This window comes from Vespa velutina, chromosome 7 (genome assembly GCF_912470025.1).
Source record: "Vespa velutina chromosome 7, iVesVel2.1, whole genome shotgun sequence".
Lineage (NCBI taxonomy): Eukaryota > Metazoa > Arthropoda > Insecta > Hymenoptera > Vespidae > Vespa > Vespa velutina.
Window position 1 is genome coordinate 417,501 of NC_062194.1, and position 23,058 is coordinate 440,558.

The following is a 23,058-nucleotide window of genomic DNA, read 5'->3' on the forward strand; positions in this document are numbered from 1 at the left end:
GAAAATAGATACTTTTTCGAAGGATCCAGCGACACTTATCTTTCGTTAAAATTTTCTATTTTCGTGTACATGCCTACATTCATATTTTAATGCACCTTTGAGTTTTAAATAAAATCCGTCGGTCCTCGACTGCAGCGAAACCTTTCATTAAATCTCGAGTCAATGCATAGAGACCTTATCTCACCTGTCACGACGTCAACTCTCAACGACTCTCTTTTGAGAATAAAATAAAAGGGGAAAAAAAGAAGAGAGAGGGGTCAAAAAGTTACGAGCATTAAATGACCGTTTCGCAGGGCACAAAGAATCGTTTGTACTATTCGTTATACCGATGGATCGACATGGTCACACAATTACTTAGGATGGAGAAAGAGTAAAAGAGAGAGAGAGAGGGGGGGGGGGGGGGGGGGGGAGGGAGAGTAGACTCCGACTACTCTCTGGTCGTTGTTCGTAGCTGAAAGTGCATTTACATCGATCAACGACGACTTCTCGGAGACCTCGAACAACCATTGTCGTGGCTGATGCACGTTGATTCACGGATTGTCGAGGCCACTCGTAGGTGCTTACGTAGGGCTCTTAAAGCCTTGCCTCGCAGAAAGCAAACTTTACTGCCTACCGACGCGTACACTTTAATTCAAAAGTATTCTTTAATACCACTGCAGTTAAACGATATTACGATGATTATATTATAATACAAAAATTTTCTATTTTGTATCCAAAAGATTTGTTTTTTAAATATATTTGATAAAAAACATATTTGATTGTTTTATAAGCGATCATGAAGATCAACGTCGAAAGATTTGAGAAAAAGAATTTTAAGTCGTTTGGTCGTTTTAAAAATTAAAGAAACACTTTTATCGTATTTCGATCTCTTTTAGTTTGCTCGAGTAATCCGTCCTTTTTGTTCCCTTTTGCTTCTAACTCGTCTAACTCGAGATTGTAAGTCGGAGGATGGCTGAAAGACGTTGAATCGATCTTCTTCGTTTTTCCTTCGTCTCCTCGAGTCCGAAACTTCCTTCCTTCCTTCCTTCCTTCCTTCCTTCCTTCCTTCCTCCTTCGTTCGTTGCTTCCTTCGTTGCTTCGTTGCTTCCTTCCATGCTTCCTTCGTTGGTTCCAACGGCGAAGCATCGAGAGCGACTTAACGAGGAAACTTCGAGGTAAAATCGCGGAAGTGTTGCCCTTTTGCACCGCATTTAAGGATAAACTCGTCCTTAATGGTACTTTATAATTCCAAGACGGCTCGACGTGCTTCCGAACGGGGGTGCGATGCAATAACGAACATTACATAAACTTTTACCACTCTCCCCCGTCTCACCTCTCACTCCATATCCTTATTTCCACCGTTACCTTTAACCTCTACTTCTTCGTACTTCGGTGAGTCATTTACGAGGCATGTACTTTTTGTCTGATCCTTTCTTTCTTTTTTCTTTTTCTATTCTTTTTTTATTTTTATTTTATGCTACATTCCGGCCACCTGAGCTAACAGAAAAGCTACATCAATGTCGAGATCGATTGCTCTCGCTCGCAACCCGGCGTAGGATACCGATATTCAATTAATCATTTCGATTCATATCGCGGGGTTTTAGCATGCGACAAAAGCTCGAATCGATGGATACTGGCGAGGCGTGATGGAACGAAGCAGAACACAATACGTTTACCAGCGACGAAAATTTCTCTCAACAAAAGCCACGCGCCCGCTTTTTCTCTCCCTCTTCCCCCACCCCCGGCCCCTCTTTACCCCTTTTATCTCTTTCTCTTTCTATTAGACCACGGGAAAGTCGAAACGCGACACTGGTTCACCTCGTGCGTAAACCACATCGATAATAATTGTACGTGAGATTGTATGTGTGGGTGTATGTGAAAGAGGATGATTCGACCCGCCACGGGACCAATTCAAAATTAGCAAGTCAAAGAGGGATGCTTTTTCGTCGTTTGTCGGTTCTGCTCGTCCCTCGGACAACAGGTATATAATGCTGTACACTCGCGGGAATTATTTTCGTTCTTTTCCGTAAAAGCGTCACAATATACTTACGTCATCTACATACACTCGTATACTTTCCGTAACCGCGAGGCAAATTAAAGAGCCGATTACGGTCTAATTAATAATATATCAAATGAATAAATTATTATAAACATTTTGATATCGTTTTTTTTTTTCTTTTTTTTTTTTTTTCTTTTTTTACGCGAAACAAAAAAGGAAAAAACGGAACTCTGAGAAAGAAGGTCAACCAGTCGAAAGAATAAAATCAAGTTCCATTTGGAGATAGAGTTTTGGTTCTAATCCTTTTGGCATTCATACGGAAACGTAGTAAAAGATAAAAAGAAAAAATAAAGAATGAAACGATAGGAATTTGCACAAGAGGGCGTCGATAATAATCTTAGAGAGGAAGGGAAGCAAACATCAAGGAGCAGAGCGAATCATCCAGCATGGGGGCCAATTCGGAATTAGCAAGTCAAAGAGAGGGATACGTTCGTTCTTTCTCTCTCTTCTCGCCGTTTCTCGCGGATAATGCGTACCTCCGTCGCGTCGAAATGATGGTTTTTGGGGAGCAGCTTAATCTCGTCGTCCTTCCCAAATTGCCGGCTTGTCCACCGGCCTGCTCGCGACTCTGCCCCGTCGTAATTTGTAAGTACGCCTCTCTTCCATCTCACTTTCTCTCTTTCCCTTTCTATTACACGTCACGAATCACCCTTTGTCCGTCCTACTTCCCAGAACGACGTATCCGTACTCTTTGTCTCTTTCTATCCATAGTGACCACTCCGTTCATTTATATATCCCCCATCTCTCTTCCTCTCTCTCTCTCTCTCTCTCTCTCTCTCTCTCCGTCTTTTACGAGTCGAAATTATAGATCGTATCGGACACGAGGCCTGTGCGACCAACGTTTTCTCTATCGATTAGCATTCTTTTCGATGATCATTACCGGTGTCTCCTCTCCTATACGAAGAACCAAAAGTCGAATGGCATTCACTGCCATCCGATGGCAATTAACGAGCGTCACGAGACTCTGCTGTCTCTTGGTATGCCCGTAGGCCTAACTGGGCCTAACTTCTCCTACTCTTCCCTCGCTCTCCTCATCATTCGTTCAGTATTTTCGTTCCTTCTTCTCACAGTGCGTCGACAAAATCGACATTTGTCGAAGGTGTTGAAAACGTTGTAAAACGACACACGATCTGTCCTTTCGAAATCGAATTAAAACTGAAATCTGGCTTCTTTCAATACATATTTTTAATACGCACGCAGTAAACTTGTCCAAAAAAAAAAAAAAAAAAAACAAACAATTAAAAGATATAAGATAATTCAAATGATCAGTTTAGATATTCCAAGTTCCATCGTATAATTTTCCACAATGTTGTGAATCGCAAACATGTAGAGATTGAGTCCTTTACATGCCGTTATGGGTTAGATATCGATAGATTAGTTGCCAACATCGACGTGCACGTCCATTTAATAATTAACGATAATGTCCGTTCGCCGAAAATCACAAGGAATTAATCGTACCAAATGAACGACATGTATTAACGCCCATCTAATTAAGCGTCTCTTTCGACGAACAATCATTGTTGGAACCGCTAGTAAATCTAAGGCCTTTGATCTCCTCGAAAATGTAAGCCGCCTGTGTCCTGTTAATTAGAGAAATCGATCGTACGAATCACTTTGGTCTTATTTCGAATAAATCAAATATAAATAACGTATGGATTTTACAGATCGATTGAGAGACAACAAATTCGAGCATAATAATTACATCGGCTCGCATTTAATCTAATTAGTATTTTTCGTAATAAGGATAAAATATTAAAAAGAGACGAAGAAGAAGATCTACGAAGCTATGATACAATACTTGCAACAAAATTTGTATATAACCTGTTAAACAGTCTCGACGAGGGTGCGAACAAGTGTTTCAGAGTTTATTCCGGATTAGGATAATTGGGCTTTGGGAACGAGCTAGAGCGAGAGAGAGAGAGAGAGAGAGAGAGAGAGAGAGAGAGAGGAAGAGAGGGAGGGATTGTCACACCCAGCGGCCCGTTAATTCTACCAACGATCTAGATTTTGCTAATTGGTATTATCGAGGCTTTAGCTGGCTAATTATATTAATTTACGCATCGGTCAGCCCGTGGTCGTCGTTGCTGCGGTGAAAACATTTTCATCCGGATTTATATCCAGAATCCTTTTTCCTGATGCATGCATCTTTGTCTCTCTTATTCTTTCGTTACTAGTTAAGATAGTAAAGAAAAGAAAGTTTAAAGATCGTCCTATATAAATATCGAAAAATAATATCTATTTGGATGATATGTTGAAGAAGAAATCAAATGTTAGAAGAAAATGGTTTGTTGAACTTTCAAGTTTTATCGGTATGTTCATTATGGAGTCAGTTTTTGGTACTTCTAACACGAAGGAATGAGAGCATTCGTTATTTTGACTGGAATTCCGTACTTGGCACGTATCGCATTGAGGTCGAATACCCGCAGAGGTGAAAAACTTTCGCGAATATAACCGGCATCGTGGGCGGAAACGCTAAGAAATACGTGATTCGCTTGTGGTAGGAGTACATCGGGATGCGCACGACGTTCACATTTTCTAAGCATATGGTCAACGTTAGTACACGCGTTGCCTTTCATAGAGAGCTGAGATGGATTAAAGTACTAAAATACAAATCATGATATAAGAACGTTAAAAAAAAAAATATGTTTACGAGTTAATTATAAAGTCAAAACGTTGGATCCATAATATTCCATACGAGTTTTGTATTCGTAAATAAAAGCAAGAAAAGTTGATCGAACCGTATAATTTTCCTGGCGAGTAGGTAAGTACATTTTCACTAACAAACAATTAAGCAAAACCTCATCGTCTAACGAGCGTGTATGAATGAAACTCGTAGAAATTATTGTGCGAGACATGCTATCGAATAATAAGAAAATTGGCAATAAATCATGAATTTGCGTCCGAAAAACGTGAACGGGAAGAGATGTTGTGGAACTATCGAATAATAAATCAGATCGATATGTCTCCTTGTCCATGTACCTGTACGCGACTTTTCTCATACGTAAAAGCACAAGAGTTTTACTCGTTTAGGAATATACCGAAGAGATTGGTATCGCGTTAGTCGACTAGTATTCAGTAGTGGATAGACTCCTGGCCGACGTGAGAGGTCGTGTAGCTATTGGATATCGACCTTTATTATAGCCTTATCTATTATTTAGACCTTGATCTTTTTCCGTTACCCATTTGAAAATCGCCACATTATGTAATTCTGTCAGCGTCATCGAAAACGCAATAATTTTCTATATCAAAATATATTCGAATAAATCTCGCATTTTTTATCGAGTTCGATTTAATCGAATTTATTAAAAAAGACAAAAAAATTAAATAAATAAAAAAATAAAGACAGCAAAAATTACGTATTTCTGTGATGCTCGCATCTTAATTTAAATACAATTGACTTGAACGTTGTTTTATCTTAATTAACAAGCAGCTTCTGACGCGAGAAATTAGTGTAAAAAGTCGTTGTTATCAGCCGAAAGAACGAAGCTTGCTCGTATATCATTCTTTCTTAGTTTTTCTCGAGCAACACTTTCCTTTCGAAGGGCGCCTCGCGTTTTCGTCTATAGTCGAGTCACGCCATTCTGAAGACAAACTCACTCAAGGGGGGTTCGTTTAGAATTCAGAAAAAGCACGAGAGGAAGGTAGAAGACAGTGCCGAAAGAGAGTGCGAGAGATGTATATATATATATATATATATATATATATACATCTAAATGTTGTCAACGGGTAACACTACCGGTAAGGAAAGGAACGTCTCGCGCAAGAAAATGGCTCCCGTTGTGTCGAAATATCCATAAAATAGTCGGACTAGAAAATTTGAAAGGACTCGAGAAGAAAAGAAAGGGGTGGAAAAGTCGACGGATTGTTTTCGTGTGGAAAACAGACGGCCGGGATTGGAAAAGAGAAAGATAGCGAGACAGAGAGAGAGAGAGGGGGGGGAGGTTAGGAGGGAGGGAGGGAGGGAGGGGAAGAGAAAGAAAAGTGTTCGAGCGTCATACGATTTCCATGTAAAGAAAATAAAAGAAAAGAAAGGAAGAGAAGGAAAATGTGTGTAGGTGTGCGTGTATGGGTGTGTTTGTGAAAGAAAGAAAAAGAAACAAAAGTGGAGAGAAAACGCGACCAAGAAGGGGGTGTGTTTCTTGGACCAGACGACGAAGCTGAAACGAAGAAGAAAAGCTTCCGAGAAGCTTAAAGGAGATAGTCGGTAAAAGATCTTTGCCGTAGGACAAGCGCGTAACGTATAGCTTGGCCTTCTCGTTTCTTCCTTTTTTTTTATCTTCGCTCACCATCTCTCTTAGTTCTCTTTCTCTCTTTTCCTCTCGACAAAGATCTTTTCTCACTTTACAAAAGAAACCATTTCTCAAGTTATGGAAATTCGGTACGTCCGGGTCAAAAACTTTCGAAATCGATGCAACATACACGGTCTCGCGAAAAGATCGTCTTGTATCCGTTTATATCTGCCGTCTTCTCTTTCCGCCTTTTCTCTTTGAAACGACGAGAATTTTACGTCAATTCTTCGTTCTTACGAATTTCGACGAACTCGGACATTCCCAAACTTTGGTTCAAATTTTACGAACGCTAACTTGAATTCATAGATCGAAAGGATCAAAGTGTTTCGCTTCTACTCCACATTTATTCGTCTAATTTATTCGTCGAACCGTACAAACACGTTTTCAAGTAGAAACAACTTCAAGATATGTTCATTTTATGGAAACGAAAGTAATTAAAGGCAAACAAATCTGTTATTAATTACTTTGCTTTATATATAATCGATGATGAAATAGTTTCATCGATAAAATCGATACTGTCGAAGATCGATCGTTGCCGCTCGTTTTAAAAGTCAAGCGGAATGTTTCAAAGTGCTTTACTGTCGTAGTATGATTGATTATTAGCACGATTTCCGTATCGCTCGTAGGACTAAAATCAACGAGAGGCGGTGTAAAAATTACATCGTGTTCTCGATAATATCGCCATTGTACGTTTTTGGCCTTCGATGACCCAACGGAAAGAAAGGGGGGGGGGGAGAGAGAGAGAGAGAGAGAGAGAGAGAGAGAAAGGGAGCGCGCACGCGCAAGTAGTCCTTGCGGTAACCTGTGCACAAACGCATCCACACAAACCGTCGGTATTTATATAGGACGTATTTGTATTTATGATTAGGCAAATTTTAGTACAACATTCGACCAGACTACGAGAGATAAGAACGATTGCATGAAGAAAATAAAAGATATAAGAGGAAGTCTAGACTGCTCATAAACAAATAGATTGATAAAATAATGTAAAGAATAGAATAGAAAGATTTCGTGAGGAATCAACGAGAATCAATAATTAAAATAAAATAGTCTTTGATCTTCTTACAAGTCAATCGTAATGTCGATATTTGTAAAAAATTTAATTACAAACTGTCACGCACACGCAATATCATGAACACACGAATTGTAATTATCTTCTTTTCAAATATAGCGTGGGCGTGCTCCCTATTTCAGATAAAATATTCGTTTTACCATTCCATCCTTTGAAAGAAAATTCTTGAGAAGGGAAATACCATATTCATCGACTTACAAAAATGTTGGATCGAGGATGCTAGAGGAAAACCACGGAAGTCTCATCTGCGCGTTTCATTTCCGGCACGTGACGAAGAAATATCTCGTTCGAAGTTTGGAAAGAAAAAAGAAGAAAGGAGAAATGGAAAAGGAGAAATAATGACAGAGAGAGAGAGAGAGAGAGAGAGAGAGGGAAAAGCAAAATGCATTTCGATTCTCAGGCAAAAGCCGAAAAATACGCTCGAATTCATTTCTAGCAATAAAGATGGAAGGATACTTGTCTCTGCGAGAAACCGATTTCGTCTTTTTCTCTTTGCCTCTTTCTCTTCCTCTCTCTCTCTCTCTCTCCCACCTTTCGCCGATGCACGCAACGAGGTAGAGGGAGTAAGAGAAATTTACGCACATAGACGGGAATATATAGCTTCCGCAAGACGTCTCCGTGGTAAAAGTTACACCTCGAACGATTCATCTCGGCGAACACTTTATCGCGCATCATTTCCGCGTCACATTTTTTAGCGGCTCGCTCGGCGACGCTTTCGAAGGAGATACGCTTGTGAATTCGTTCCAAGATTTACAGAGGTTTACTCCCTTGCACTCTCGCCCTCTCAGATATCGTTGAGAGAGAGAGAGAGAGAGAGGGAGAGGGAGAGAGGGAGAGAGAGAAGGAACGAATGGCCGAAGTGAGCCGTCGCGGAGAGCCGCGTAAAGAGTTTCGTTTTCAACTTTTCTTATTTCCGGCTGGAACAGAGACGACACGACAATGCTCTTAAATTCTTCTCTCTACCTTTGGCGAATTGGATGTCGACGGTCCATAGCACGAACTCACGTACAAAAGCTACCTTGACCGATCGACGAAAGGTGATTCTTGTTCCGTCAATGTTGCTTATACGTATTCTTTCTTTTTCCCTCATTAAGAACTAATATTATTTCAACTAAATACGATAAACCTTTAAAACAATATTTTCGATATTAGTTAGTAAATATCAATCATTTTCTTAAACGAATCGTCCACTCGTTTCTTCGTTCTCATTTTTCTTCAATTACCTATGTATAATAATTTATATAATTTAAGCTGTATCAATTGATTTTGTATTAATTTATTTGACAATAAATCAAGATTACTCTTAAATCCATTTATGCCGATATGCAAACGTATAAACATAACATTTATAGAACTATCCGACATCGATACTTCTCGAATCGAAATATCTAGACAGTAAACATCTTTCTCTCTCTCTCTCTCTCTATCTCTCTCTCTCTCTCTCTCTAGATGTATCATCGACTCTCTTTTGACTGTAACGGCGAACGTGCTGAACTATTCATCTAAAATGCATTCGTCCATCGAAAGATCTACGGTAAAACGTGAGAAAAGAGAATGAGATAGAGAAAGGGAAGAAGCAGCAGAAAGTAAAGGACGGAGAGGATAAATTTCAAAGAAACGAACGATAAAACGCAAAGCAGCATGGAGTCTTACAATCATCTCTTTCGAGCAATCGTCGTTTCTGAGTCTTCACCCTTCGCCCTATCCTCTGGCCCTTTGACCATCCGCTTCCATCGGACGGAAGCGAACACAAGAGCGATCGACGTCCGATATTATCAAAGAGATTACGAGACTGGACCTCTCGAACTCTTTGCCATCGTGAATTCTATCTTTCTTTTCAGAGGTCGATCGTGAGAGTTCGACCCAGATCAGAGCAAGTGCCCTCCGCTCTCGATCGTTCGTAAAGAAAGGATAAAAAGGACTAACTTGGCTGCGAGAATAAAGCTTGAAAGAGGGGAAAAAAAAGGATGAGGAAAAAGAAGCAGCTTACCACTTGGTAAGAAGTGCTTTCGCGTTCTTGCCTCCGGTTTTTAACAGTCGGCTTCTTCCTTCGTCCTTTTCCCTCCTCTTTCTCTTCTCTTTGCGTACCCTCCTTCCTTAGATAATTCCAGCGTTGAAAAGTTTCTCCGATCACGTTCTATCTATCTCGTGATCTCCTCTCTCTTTCCTTTTTTATTGCTCCTCCGTTTTACGCCGCACACACAGTATCTTCACTGTCACACGCGAAAGAGGAAATGAGAAAGAGAGAAGGAAAAATAATAAAAAAAAAAAAAAAAGAAAAACTCGTAGCACCAAAGAGAAGACCGATATACGGACGTATCCCGTACAAAATAGCGTCCACGCGAATACGGGATATATCGGTCAAAGTTGCCACTTTTCTCGTACGCAGATTTTCTTAAGAGCCTTTTTCGTTTATTTCAATTCGAAGTTTCAATCCTTCGATCGTTTTTAATTTCTGCCACAAATCGAACAAAATTAACACGTCTCCGTACACTTTGATCCTTACGTCCGGAGCAAAAAAAAAATGAAAACACTGATCAAAATCTTTGATTAATCACACACGTGGAAACTTTTTAAAAGAAAAATATCACTTTGGTCCTTCTTTGTAGTCCCTCTTTCTCTCTCTCTCTCTCTCTCTCTCTCTCCCTCTCTCCTTCCTCTTTTCTAAGAAAGAAAAGAAATTTTCGTTTCTTATTTAACGAGAGAATGAGGCAAGAGTAGAGGAGACGTAATGCGTAAAGGGTCTGATGAGTCGTTTCTCTAGATACGACTTCAGATACGATCGTAAAAGGAAAGCTCGTTGAACCGAGTGAAATAACGTGTGCGATCATACGAAGTAGTTAAAGAGAGAGAGAGAGAGTAAACAATGTTAGACGACAACGTGACGACAAGGACGAAAAGGATAACGACGTGATGACGACGGACGACAACAATGACGACACTACGACACAAGCGAACCGCGCGCCACGGCTCTCGCCTGTGAACTGAACACCCGTCGCGACCTGAGGCCGGGACTCGACTGATTTCTGCCTAGGTCCCCCACCTCTCCGACCTACCATCCAACGCGCCACGCGCGCGCGAGCGCGCGACCCTAGGCGCTCCAACCCCTCGTCCACTGATTCTCCTATCCTCTCCCTTCCACTTCGTTCCCCAACTCCATACTCTCTTCCTCCTCTCTTTCTCTACCCCCCTCCGCGAACTATCATACTTCCTACCTTCTCCTTCTATTTCTCTCTCTCTCTCTCTCTCTCTCTCTCTCTTTTGCCAACTCACACCGTTTCACGATCTCTCATCCTTTTCTAGAGCACCGCACGTACCAAACCGCCTAAAAGCGACCCTTCGCGTACTCGGCCGGTTTCTTCAACACCCATCTACCCTTTCCTTCTTCAACTTTGTGCCCTCCTCTTTGAGATGATGCCACGAGACACCCGGTTTTGCAAAGACTTTCCGGATCTCGATCTTCTTCCTCTCCGACCTAGCCGACTCACCGTCATCTCCATCCGCACGCGCTTTTTTCAGAAATATTTCGATGCCCGTTCAAACGCCCTTTCTCCATCCTATCCATGAAATTCACTCACCTCCTCGGCGAGTTTTCACCTACACATTTGTGCACAGATACATATTCGCCATCGCTACCCAGAGACTCGTTTCGTTTCTTTATGATTTTCTCCAGCTGAGAAGTGAGATTCGTTGAAAACTTGATGTTACAAAGAAATAAAGAGAGAGAGCGAGAGAGAGAGAGAGAGAGAGAGAGAGAGAATCTTTTTATCATATGACACAAGCGTCAAAGCGCTTCTTGACCCTTTACCTCCCAACCTGACTCCTTTTCCTATCATACGAGTTTTCCTTTCAATCTTCTTCCACATTCGTCGGGTATTAATTATTTCACCGTCTTTCGTACTTTTATCTAACAACCCTTATTTATAAAAGGAAATATATAAAGATCCGTTGGGGTAACAGGGAGGAATAAAAAATGAAATTAAAGGAAGAAACGTGCCTTTTTATTATCATTATATCCGTAGAGTTCATTGAATCGTAGGGTAGAAACGGCACGGAGAGACAGAGGAAACGAGTGAGAGAGGGTCTTTCAGTGTGATACGGTCGAACAGAGCGAGGGTTGCTCGCTTTAAGTGAGACCCAGTTTCTCGAGTTTTTGCGCTGATACATGTTGACCCTTTAAAGCGACGTACCGTAACTACTGTTCGACCTTTTCTACATGTATTATCTCCGAGCATATATTTTTAGACCGCGTTCGGTCTCCACATCAGAACGTATTTACCTACGAATACATACGACACCCGCTTAAAATCATCGTAAAAGTTTCCGAGTAATATTCCCCTTTAATGAGGCATTCTGTGCGTATGCGCTCTGTGAAATGATAAATATTTCCACCTTCCTAGAGATTAATTATAACGCAAGAATTACATTGGCTCGCTACTACTCGTTATTTGCTCGATAAATACTGATTGTAATTCGGCCCGTACGCTCACATTTATCATTCGTTTCAGCATTCGGACTTTTAAAAGACGAGAATACTCGTCGGACTCTATCAATCCATTATCGACTATACCCTTTTCAATCGTGCTATTCGCATCACAAATTTCTCGCGAATTTCTCGCGAATATGTCGCAGAAAATTAAATGAATTTTATTAATGTACTTTACACTTTATGAAAATCATTATCGTTGAAAATTATGGATGGTAAATTCATTCGAGCATAGACGTATATGTATTGTCTAACCCGTTTCCGAAAATGAACAATTCTGAATCACGATCGATCGGGGAAAAATAAATTTTGAATCGATGATCGTTAAACGAAAGGAGAATTCTTTCTTTCTTCTGTCTGTTTCTATCTACGTATCTAAGAAAAGGATTCATCGATAAGGAAGACGAGTTTATCCTCTCGTGCTCTTATCTTACACGAACGAATTTGCGATTCGAGTTCTTATATCGTACCCCGGAGAATAAGATATTTCTTCGTAGAGGGTTGCTATATCCTACCTAGCAGTCTCTCGAATTTCAGAGAACTTCGAAGCTGGATAGATGTTGCAATCTAGATGTAGTTATTTCAAAGAAGCCCGAAAGCTCTCTGCTAACACGTACGCGGAGAAACGGATAAACTTAATGCGCGAATCAAGTCGGTTTTAGTTACTCTCCCTCTCTCTCCCTCTCTCTCTCTCTCTCTCTCTCTCTCTCTCTCTCTCTCTCTCCCCCCTTCCCCTTTCCCTTTTCCCCTATCTTTCCCTTTTCCTTTCCTTCTCTTAGCTCTCGCGAGATTCCCATAATTTTCGCTGTGACACACCCGCATCGCGCGATTCCAGACAATTAACCGGCTTGAATATGCAAATCTACCGTTTGCTGCTTCGAGACACACTGCTGTGCGTATCCACTTATTTCGAAGGGAGTTTTCGAATCTAGAACGAGCATTCTATTCGCGTCGACTCATCGTCGATCACAGAAGGAACGAGAGAGAGAGAGAGAGAGAGAGAAAGGGTGGGGGAGGGGGAGGGGAAAGGGAGAAATACACCCATATACAGAGAATCCTTGCACGCGTCGATTCTCGAGTTTCTCACCTAGTCTTTCGAACAAATACAAACTACGATTTTGCTTCTCCTAAAGACAAAGTTGTAAGCGTCTTTATTTGGCTAACAAAGTCTAAATTACCTTTGAACTTTGTACTGCCATTTAGACCTCGACTTTATCCTAGTCCAATCGTTGTTTCTACCGTCGAACGATTTCATTCTCAAACCGTGACTCATATTGTCCTCTGAATTAAAGAACGATAAGTCCCTAGGTATATGTATACGAAAGATTTTCATAACTGATGACAGTGTAAAAAGGAAATTTAAACTTTTCTTTTTCTTCTTTCCTCGAATGAATCGAATTGAACTAAGCTTTTCCAGATGTAAGTAGAAATAGGAAAAGTAGACGAATGTATTTGCAAATAGATGCATTTCTAACTTTATCTCAACGACAGGATAAAAAAGTATTATAACTCATAAACACGCTTGGAACTTTCCATAAACTCTTTAATTTTGATCATGATACAAACGCCACCGCCTTCTTTTCCTGGAAATTCTTGTCAGATAGTTAAACGATAAAAGGAAACAAAGAGATCAAATAGGAAAATAAAGAAGATAAACTCGTACAAAATTGAAGTTTTCATATTATCTGCTTTGTCCGGACTGAAATTCACGATAATAGCGAGGGAGTTATTTGACTCCTGTTTAATTTTTATACGCTCACAAAGAGAGGCGATCGATAAGCTGATGATCGATGAGTATGTGACAGTACTCCTGGGATTCGACGGAACTAACGTAACAAATTGATAGAATACACCGTCCAGGTGAGTCCGTTTTCGCGTTCTACGACCTTCTCTGTCCGACTCGTTCTTGATTATTAACTCCTTCCATTCGTCTCGAATAAAAAGTTCAATTTAATTTCGCAGTCATTCGCATCATATCAAGTATCATTCGACGGCCGAAATTTCACCCTACGCAAATATTCGTAGATAGATCGAGACGACTTGACGTGGAATTTTTACGTTTGCTCTGCTCGGCGTAGTTGTTGGAGAATGTGACGATCATAAAGGAAAAAAAAAAAAAAAAAAAAAAACCCACTGAAGATCTTGGAGAATATTTAATAATGTGACCGAGCGAGTCACCGAAGAGGATAAAACCGTCCGACAAAATATTTAGCGGAAAGGATATAAGCTTTTATATATCGAGCACCAAAAGTCTTCATAAAAACGCGCACCCTTTTCGACGAGAAATAATTTTACGAGAGCTCACGACCAAAAATTATTCTGTTTGCGAGAAAGAGACGGAAGTAAAATTGAATTTTAATAGCAGGCATATAATATTCGCTTCGATACGTAACATCGAATTTTCCCGTGCGACTCGCGAAACCAGGTAACAGCTCGTGATTAATCTCTTAGTTCTTTATCACCAATACTTATTTGTGGCTTATGAAAATGTTAAATCCTGCAAATCATTGGTTATGGAACAGATGTAAATTACGATTATTACCAGCTTTACGGCGGCCAAGAGCACCTCCGTAATCCGACTGTCGTGCCGTAAAAGCGAAAATAGAGAATTGCAATAAGTACAAGTTTTACGATCGCTCGATCACTGATTTTACGTCTGCGTAGGATTCAAGGACAAGTATAAAGACGACGGAAAGAGACGGAACGGGCCACCAGCACCAACTTGATTTTTCTCGCCGTACTTTGCCTCTCTATTGTGTTGAACCCGTCGTAAAAGATAAATTCCATTGAATTCTTTTATTGACGATATATATCATCGGCAATGAGTATTCGTAAATACAGCAGACTGCCTTGACTTATTATATATTCTTTATATATATATATATATACAATACATAGGTATATTATACCTATCTCGTTGGAGTGTCGAAGCGTGCTAAAGCATTTCGAAATATCCTGCCGTTCGAGAATGGCAAGCCTCGTAAACGACCATAACTAACGCGCCTTCACAAATCATTGGAACTATTAGCTCGGTAATTGGTAGTAATTATTGCTGAAAATGTCCTTCGAAAATACCAATAAATTATCGACGAGGAAGAAAGAAATCGATGAAGGGCGTTAGGAAAGAAAAAAAAAAAAAAAAAAAAAAAAAAGAAGAAAAGAAAATTCCAAAATACATTTTCTCTTTCTATGACTCGTTGGGCGTTAACGTTTAACGCAAAGCTGTTGGTAACTCAAGCGGAAGAATTTTATTCTTCCTTTAAGCATTCTCATTCTAGGTTGACGTTAAAACTGGTAAGATCTCTCAGCGTCGAACGTTAAAGCGTATAGGGAGAGTCTTTTCTCGTGCAAAACGAGAAAACGTAATTACTATGGCAGATAGTAACTCAACGGAAGATGAACATGTCCGTCGTTGTCTACGACTGCTCCATTTCCTTCCCTCATAGCACTCTCCCTCTCTCGCTCGAATGCTCTCTTCGTTTCATTCGAGAGTGTATTTTCCTTCTTCCTCCTCCTCCTCCTCCTCCTCCTCCTCCTCTTCTTCTTTTTCCTTCCTTCCTTCCTTCCTCTCGCTTCATCCCGTCCTTCTCATCAACGTCTCCTCGCTCCTTTTCGACCTCGAGCAAGCAATGGAAAGAAAGAAAGGGGAAGAAAAAAGGGAAAGAAAGGGAAAGAAAGGAAAAGAAAGAGGGTGAGAAACATGGGATGGTCTGTGCCTGGTCTCTTTGGCCTACCACAGCTCGACCGCGTCTGCAGACACCTTCTTCCATCGTTTCCCTCTATTTTCGACTGTTACCGATGCCCATTAGAACTGTCTTATTCTTCTTTTTCTAAAACGTATCGGTGCCACGCTGCATACCGAGATACGTTACTTAGATATCTTGAAAAAACTTAGCCGTGTCGGTGTCGTTATTTATGTTTCCCTTAGATAACCGTGAAATTTATCAACACGAAGAATTTGTATCCTTCCATTTCTCCTTTTAGCTTTTAGTTATAATCTTATCATTAATTAACCATAATTAATCCCATAATTTATGGGATTAAACATTGGAAAACGAGAGCACGATTTTTTATATCATATGAAACATTCAGCGAATTCTTTAACGTTCGATTTATTAGAGCATTAATCAATATGCTTAATTAACGTCCGAGTAAAAAACTGCACGTTCCGATGTGAAAATTGGAATAATTAGAAAATTTTTCCGGACGATGTCGGAGACTTATTAAAATTGATCGAATTCTCTCGAGCAATTTCCTATCATCCCTTTCCTTTTGATGATATCGAATCGTTCGATTATCGAGAACGTCATCATGGGTGGTGTAACGGCTTCGAAATCCTACGGACGCGATTCGAATCCGACAGGGATTCGGCATTTTCATCAGACATGTCGAAAACTTTGACCAGATCGTACTTGGCGACTGGTAGATACTGTATCCGTATTGCTAAGTCTGCTACTGGTACTTCAACGTCGAGCCCATCGTATAATTCCATTAGTTACTCGCATCGGCTCGCGTTCCCACGTTCGATAAGCGGATGTGTCGAGTAGGATAGAAAAGAAGGAACGAAGAGGGAGGGAGGGGGAGAGAGAGAGAGAGAGAGAGAGAAAAGAGGACAGATAGATAGAAATAGTGAAAAAGAGAAAGAGAAAAAGCGAGATAGAGGAAAACGAGAATCGTTCAAAAACTTTCCCGATTACATCCACTTTGCGCGATTAGTATCATGAAAAGCTTTTGGTACCCTCGAGTTTCTTCTTCTTAGTTAGATGTACTTAGCCCTTCGTGAACTTTTCTTCCGAAGGATGAGACGGTTCTTACCTTTCCTCGAAGAGCACGGATAACAAAAGAAAAAGAGAGATAGAAAAAGAGAGCGAAAGATGAGACGAAGAACAACGTCGATGACAATTCCATGGTAGGAACATCGAGAAATGAATATACATCGCGTCTTATAAAGTTAAATTAGCCATTACACATCGTAGATGCTGGTAGATTTAGCTCTCGGCGACTGGACGTCCTACTTGCTGATAATATTTCCATGCTTCTCTTTGTAAAATATTTACGGAAACGTCGAGTTGTACCTACATTTTGATTAAAGTTTTGTTCGTAAAATGAGATTTGAAATGAAATCTTCTCAATAAAGTGATATTAATATTTCAAATACTCTACGCGAGAGGAGTCACGTTATAAAAAAAAAAAAAAAAAAAAAGAAAAAAAAAAGAAGAAAGAAAAAAGAAAAGAAAGAAAAAATTTATATTATTCCAATGCATTTTTACTGATCGTAAAATCACTGTATCTCGGGATTACAATAACCGCCTGCTCGTTGACGCGATAATATCACAAGCGATTCGAGGGATGATCCAAAACGGCAGAGAAACGACGGTTGTCTCGAGCGAAAATGTTTATCCCACGGAGTCGTGAGATTTGGAATGCTGCCACTTTAGTCTACATACGTGAACTACACCGGCGAGTAGTCGTTCGTATTTCGCGGCACACTTCCGCGATTTACACTCAGATTGCATTACACGATCTTGAACGAGCGCACCCTCGAAAGCCAGAATATTGTAGGTATTCCATATCCTTCCATGATTTTTCCTCTTACCTATCATTCCTTTCTATTTCTTTTTCATCTATATTTTCGAAGGAACAAAAATCTCTCGGCTTTTCATTGACTTTGCTTTTATTCCGGGGGAAAACAGAAAAAAAAAAAGAAAAAAAAAAAAAAAGAAAAAATTACACTCCGACAATTTAACTATCTTAAATATAAATCATCTTTCACTTTTCTATCGAACGAGTATCTATCACGTGTATGTATATAGATATATAAAATCACAAAAGAAATGACATTGCTTTCTCGCTCTTATTATTATCGAAAAGGAAAAAGATAAGGAAGTGCATTAAGTGCATGATTAATGCATAAATGGATGTAATGCTAGAATTCAAAGATACGAAATTTTTACGAGATGATTGATTGTGATTGCGTAAAAATCATGATTACTGTAATTAATGTCGACCTTCAGAAACAACGCGACTCGGCCCGGTAGAAAAGCACTGTATCTTAATTAATAGAATTGTACTCGAAGATTTGGCTTCTCGCTGGTCAAAATGTTAATGGATCATTAACTTTAACGAGTTTAAGTACTTTGCTTTCAAGCTGCGATCACTAGTAAAGTAAATTTGAAAAGATTACCAGTTTGAATTTGGACGAATAAACACACTGTTTATCGACTTCTCTCTCATTCAAATATTACTTTAATTCATTCATTCGTCAAAATACTTGCTTTTAAACTCATAAACGCATTGTCGGAAGATTTATGTTCCTTTTCCATAAATATCTCTATTATAGTGAAAATGAAAATGAGTGAAATGTATTAAAAGTCGTCTTAGCAATATATATTCCCTCAAGAAAAGAAATCCCATTCGGAAAATAGTAGAAGAAGGGAAGTTGAACAAACAGGTACGTATGTTAAACTTGGCTATCCAGCCGATAATTTTGGTAAATTCCACAGTCAGTTCCCTGTTTAGTCGCATCGCGAACATTACGCACGTTCCCTTACGATCGATTTAACTTCACCAAACGTTCCGACTCACGATCTCTCATCCTCCGGAAAAGCGCAAACATTCGATGCACGAATCGCAAAAATCTTCCAACGCATTCTGATATCTACCCACTTTAATCACGGCAAAGTAATAGTAAGTAATCGTAGGAAACATCGATTGGAATCTAGCATAAAGCCTTATCACAAACACGTGCGCGCGAATATGTACACATTCACACGATTCCTCTTCCTTTTTCGTCGAACGAAAATTGTCTGAGGAAAGTTCCATGCAGCACACGTACACATACATATAACTTACAGCAATCTTCATTGATATTCTTGCCTTCGTTACTTTTACCATGAAAAGAAGAAAATAGATAGATTCTTTCGAGATTACCTACCTACCATTCGGCATTTAAAATTTTCCGTTGGTAATCGCGTCGCAAAAAAGAAAACACTTTTGTTAATCCCTTTCGTAATTTGTTTGAAATTAAATTCTATGCCGTACGAATTCGATTCGTCTCATAAAATTCCTTTCTTCGATAACCGAAGAAAAAACTCGTGTACCATTGAATAAATGATTCTCGCGGCTGACTCAGCTCAATAAATGGAAGTATGACAAAAAAAGAATAAAAAAAAAGAGAGAAAGAAAGAGAGAGAGAGAGAGAGACAGAGAGTGATAGAGAGTATTATATAGGAAAGGCATAATAGTGTAGGAAAATTTCAATTACTCGCTCTAGGACGCAATATCTGCCAACATAAATATCACATTGACAGGCCGGTAAATAGGGATTCATTGTAAAAACACGTAATGGCGAAGGGGCAACGTCCCGTCCTTTCGAAGGGCCGAATTCGTTCCTCGCACGAAGCGACAAGAGTAACCCTAAAAGTACCCGAGGGGTGTCCTCGAAAATCTAAGGGACTAGCAGGAACGACCTTTAAGGATAATACTGGAAGAGTGTAAAAGAGAGAGGGAGAGAAGTAGAGAAGCAGATAGAACAAGCTATGTTCCTTGTTCCTATTAAAACTACTGAAAATGGTTTTAACGTCCTTCCATATAATCTCGTAAGTACGCGAGACCTCTTCTCGAATAAGGACTTTCGAAAGTTAAAACCTAGCCAAAAACAATGGTGAACGTAATTAAATTTTATCGTATTGTTGCCCACGAAGATGGAAGAAGCATTCTTACCGATTTAACAATGCCAGCTCGAAATGCCGATGAAAAGAGATGAGGAGAGAGTATTTGTAGAAAGCGCGTTCACCCGGCCGAGAAGTTAATTAACTTTGCTTTCGCTGCATTCTATATTGCTATACTCTATATATATATATATATATATATATATATATATATATATATATATATATATACATATATACATAATATATATATATTATAGTTATTATTACTATTTCTAGTTTTTCGAATACGTGTTTTGTTTACAAAAAGATTCTCATTAACTTGATGAAAAGCAAATGTTGTTTTCTTCCGATATATTTTACTTTCATGAATGAAATAAATTTAGATAAGAAATCCAAAACTTGAAGAATACTAAAAGAAACGGATCTCTCTCTCCCTCTCCCTCCCTCTCTTTCGCGCGCGCGCGACTGGTATCTTAAAATCAAGGAAAAGAAACGCAACGATCTGACCTGTGCTCCGAAAACTGAACAAATCCAGGAAAAGCAGGTCATGATAACAAGTCTTAGGTTTTATTCTTGAGCTCGTCGTTAGTCAAGTATCACACGAATAAATATACCATCTACTCGTACTACATACAATATTATTTGAATCGTACACGATACATCGCGAGCTCGCTATCTGGCATTCTTGTTCGCGGATCTTAACACGACTCTCGCGATTTACTTGAACCGTACTTTTGTTAATTCGTAAAGTTATATCCAACACCTCTTTCTGAAACGGACTTAAAGTTTCATCTCCTAACTAATTACATTATGCCATCGCTAAAATATCATTATCAATGTTGTTCTTACCATCCTTCAACACGTTCGTTAGTTATTTCCCATCTCTATATTCCTTAAAATACGTTAAAATCGTTATATTATTTTATTATATAAAACAGAATTTTGAAATTTCTATTCCTTTCTGTATTTTACGTTTTTTCTTTCTCTTTTTCGCATACTGCTTTATGAACATTAACGAGAAAGCATACTCACGACTTCGTTACTGCAACTTTTAAATTGAGAACCATATACATACTTGAAATGTGAACCAACAAAAGTTCTATAAACATAGTCTATGAATATTAATATACTCTGAAACGCGTACGTTAATTAAGAAATATGACGATGTTATCGAACAAAAAGAGACATAAATAAGTTCATCATTTATCGTAGATTTAAAAATAGATATATTTAAAATTCATTTTAATGCAAATGCAAGTAAAATCATGGTATACGATAAGGACGATCGCTATTACATTAAGTCAAATAGAAAGATCGGATTAACAGGAGGAAGATCAATGTTTGGAGTGACCGACAGGAGGTATAAGATAAAATTTAAGAGCAGTAAAGGGAATCTCGAAGGAGAGAGAGTCTCTTTACAAAGCGGCCCGTTTCAAGTCAACGCGACGCTTCGTTATGGAAACATTTACCTTCAGAGATAGTAATCTGATCGCTCCTTTTGCTTCTCATTCGCGAAAAGAAACCTGCTTTTGCTCTCTTACGCCTCTCTACGCCATCGAACACCAAGCGCAAAAACAATACTATGCAATCTGAGAAGACACCTGCTACTAACTGTGTTCATAAGGACATCCAAATGGACCTGCTTTTTGTTTTCTCGACGCGTGCCAAGCCGCCGTCCCATGAATTTTATACTTATTATTTTGATTTTATAAAAATATATTTTTCATTACAAACTAATTAGTTTGTCTCGCATTCGATCGTATATATTTCAATCGTATCAACGATAAAAATATAATAAATTGTTGGTATTACGATCCCAGTATCTCTTTACTAATAAATCCATATAAAACCCAGGCTCGTAGTTTAGTCGACATGAAAAAGTATCGCTCCCCAAAATAACCAAGAATATCATAACAGGAGGCTCAGCCCATACACATATACACGTGTATATATATATATACATATATATATAACGTTGTATGTATAACGTTGCGGGGAAGGGGAAGGGTTGCATATATCTCTGCTGATTTATCAAAGAACTTGCAGTATCCGGAAGTCCGAGGCCATTAATTTTCTCGGACGACTCTCATATCGAGCACATACGAGTATATACCTAAGTATGTGTAAGACGATCGCGCGAGCTTATCTATGCGCTTCTACATAGACATTTATTTGTGGAGTCCAAGTCTTCGACTGGAACTCTCTTTCCTTACCTCCCTTCTTGGCCAATCCAAAATATCGACGTGTGTACCATTTATCGGTTGACCTACTCATCCTCACGATAGAATCCAGTGCACGAGTCTGATTTCCCCTGTAACCCCTGCTTTATTGGCGTTGCTGAGGGCACGCACGGAGCCACACACACACACACGCGCGCATACACACTTGTATAAAGCGGTCGTCCCTTTGTGAAAAGCCCCATTGTGAGCTATTGGTCCACGTAAACGAAATTGCCGAGGGCATGGCGCACGCGGAGGGATCGAATACAAAAGGGAATATAGTGTCTGGGCGTGACTATCCGCGGAACGACGATTCGCCGTGGCCTCGCCCGTTTTCACGCTATGCTTTCTCCAAAAACTGACCCCCTTCGCATCTTAAAAAGGACTTTGCCACCACCGTCGTCATCGTCGATGTCGCCGTCGCTGTCGCCGTCGTCGTCGTCGTCGTCTGCCCTGTTCTCTTGGAATCGCTGGACCCTTCTCCCTTTCTCGTTATCGATTTTTATTTTCACAAGAATGAGTACGATCTTATGCTTCGCTGCCTCGGATCATCCACCAATCGCGAATCATTTCGATACGCCATACTTCTTTGCCTTTGCTACTGTAACGAAACGTTCTCTTTTTTCCTCTCTCTCTCTCTCTCTCTCTCTCTTCCTCCATCTCTCTGTCTATTTTTTTGTCCCTCCTCGTTTAATGCAAGATTATGGCACTCGTTCGTTCGTTCGTTCGTTCGTTCGTTCGTTCTCGTTTAATCATCGAAGGAACATTCCTTCGTCGATATCAACGTCGTAATTAATGAAAAATTGTACGAGTCTCGTAGAGCGTACAAAATGATTCAGATATACGTTACGATTTGGCATGCTCGCGAATCAAATGGAATTTATTAATGGTATAGGGTTCCTCAGAATTGCTTACCATCCAGCGGCTTTCTCCACCCTTGCAAATTAATCACCGTGACGAAGTACGAAAAGCCTTTGCCAGCGGCAAAGATCCTCCTCCTTAAGGATCTTCCTAAGCTATCGAACTTAATCTCGAGGTAGATTAAGCTGGATCGAATTTACGGCCTTCGCTGTCGAACATTGGCGAACGAATCATCCCTCAGAATTATATGATCTTTTAATTAATTGGGAAAAAATGGAAAGTAACGTATAACGTGAGAAATCTATTTGCTTATGTAATATATCGAAACGTAATAAATAATATTGCATTGATATATGTATTTGAGCATAGATTTAAATTTGGATTTCAAACGTAATTTCTCCAGAGCAAGAGAATTCTGCT

The 23,058-nt window shown here is 39.6% G+C and overlaps 1 protein-coding gene across 1 annotated transcript in view; it reads right to left on the reverse strand.

The window, feature by feature from the left end:
- Positions 1–10,405, reverse strand: part of LOC124950757 (MOXD1 homolog 2) — a 152,088-nt gene extending 141,683 nt beyond the window's left edge. The window contains exon 1 of the mRNA XM_047497988.1: positions 9,390–10,405. The gene's annotated coding sequence lies outside the window, so the exon portion shown is untranslated. The remainder of the gene's footprint in view (positions 1–9,389) is intronic.
- Between the last annotated feature and the right edge of the window lie 12,653 nt (positions 10,406–23,058).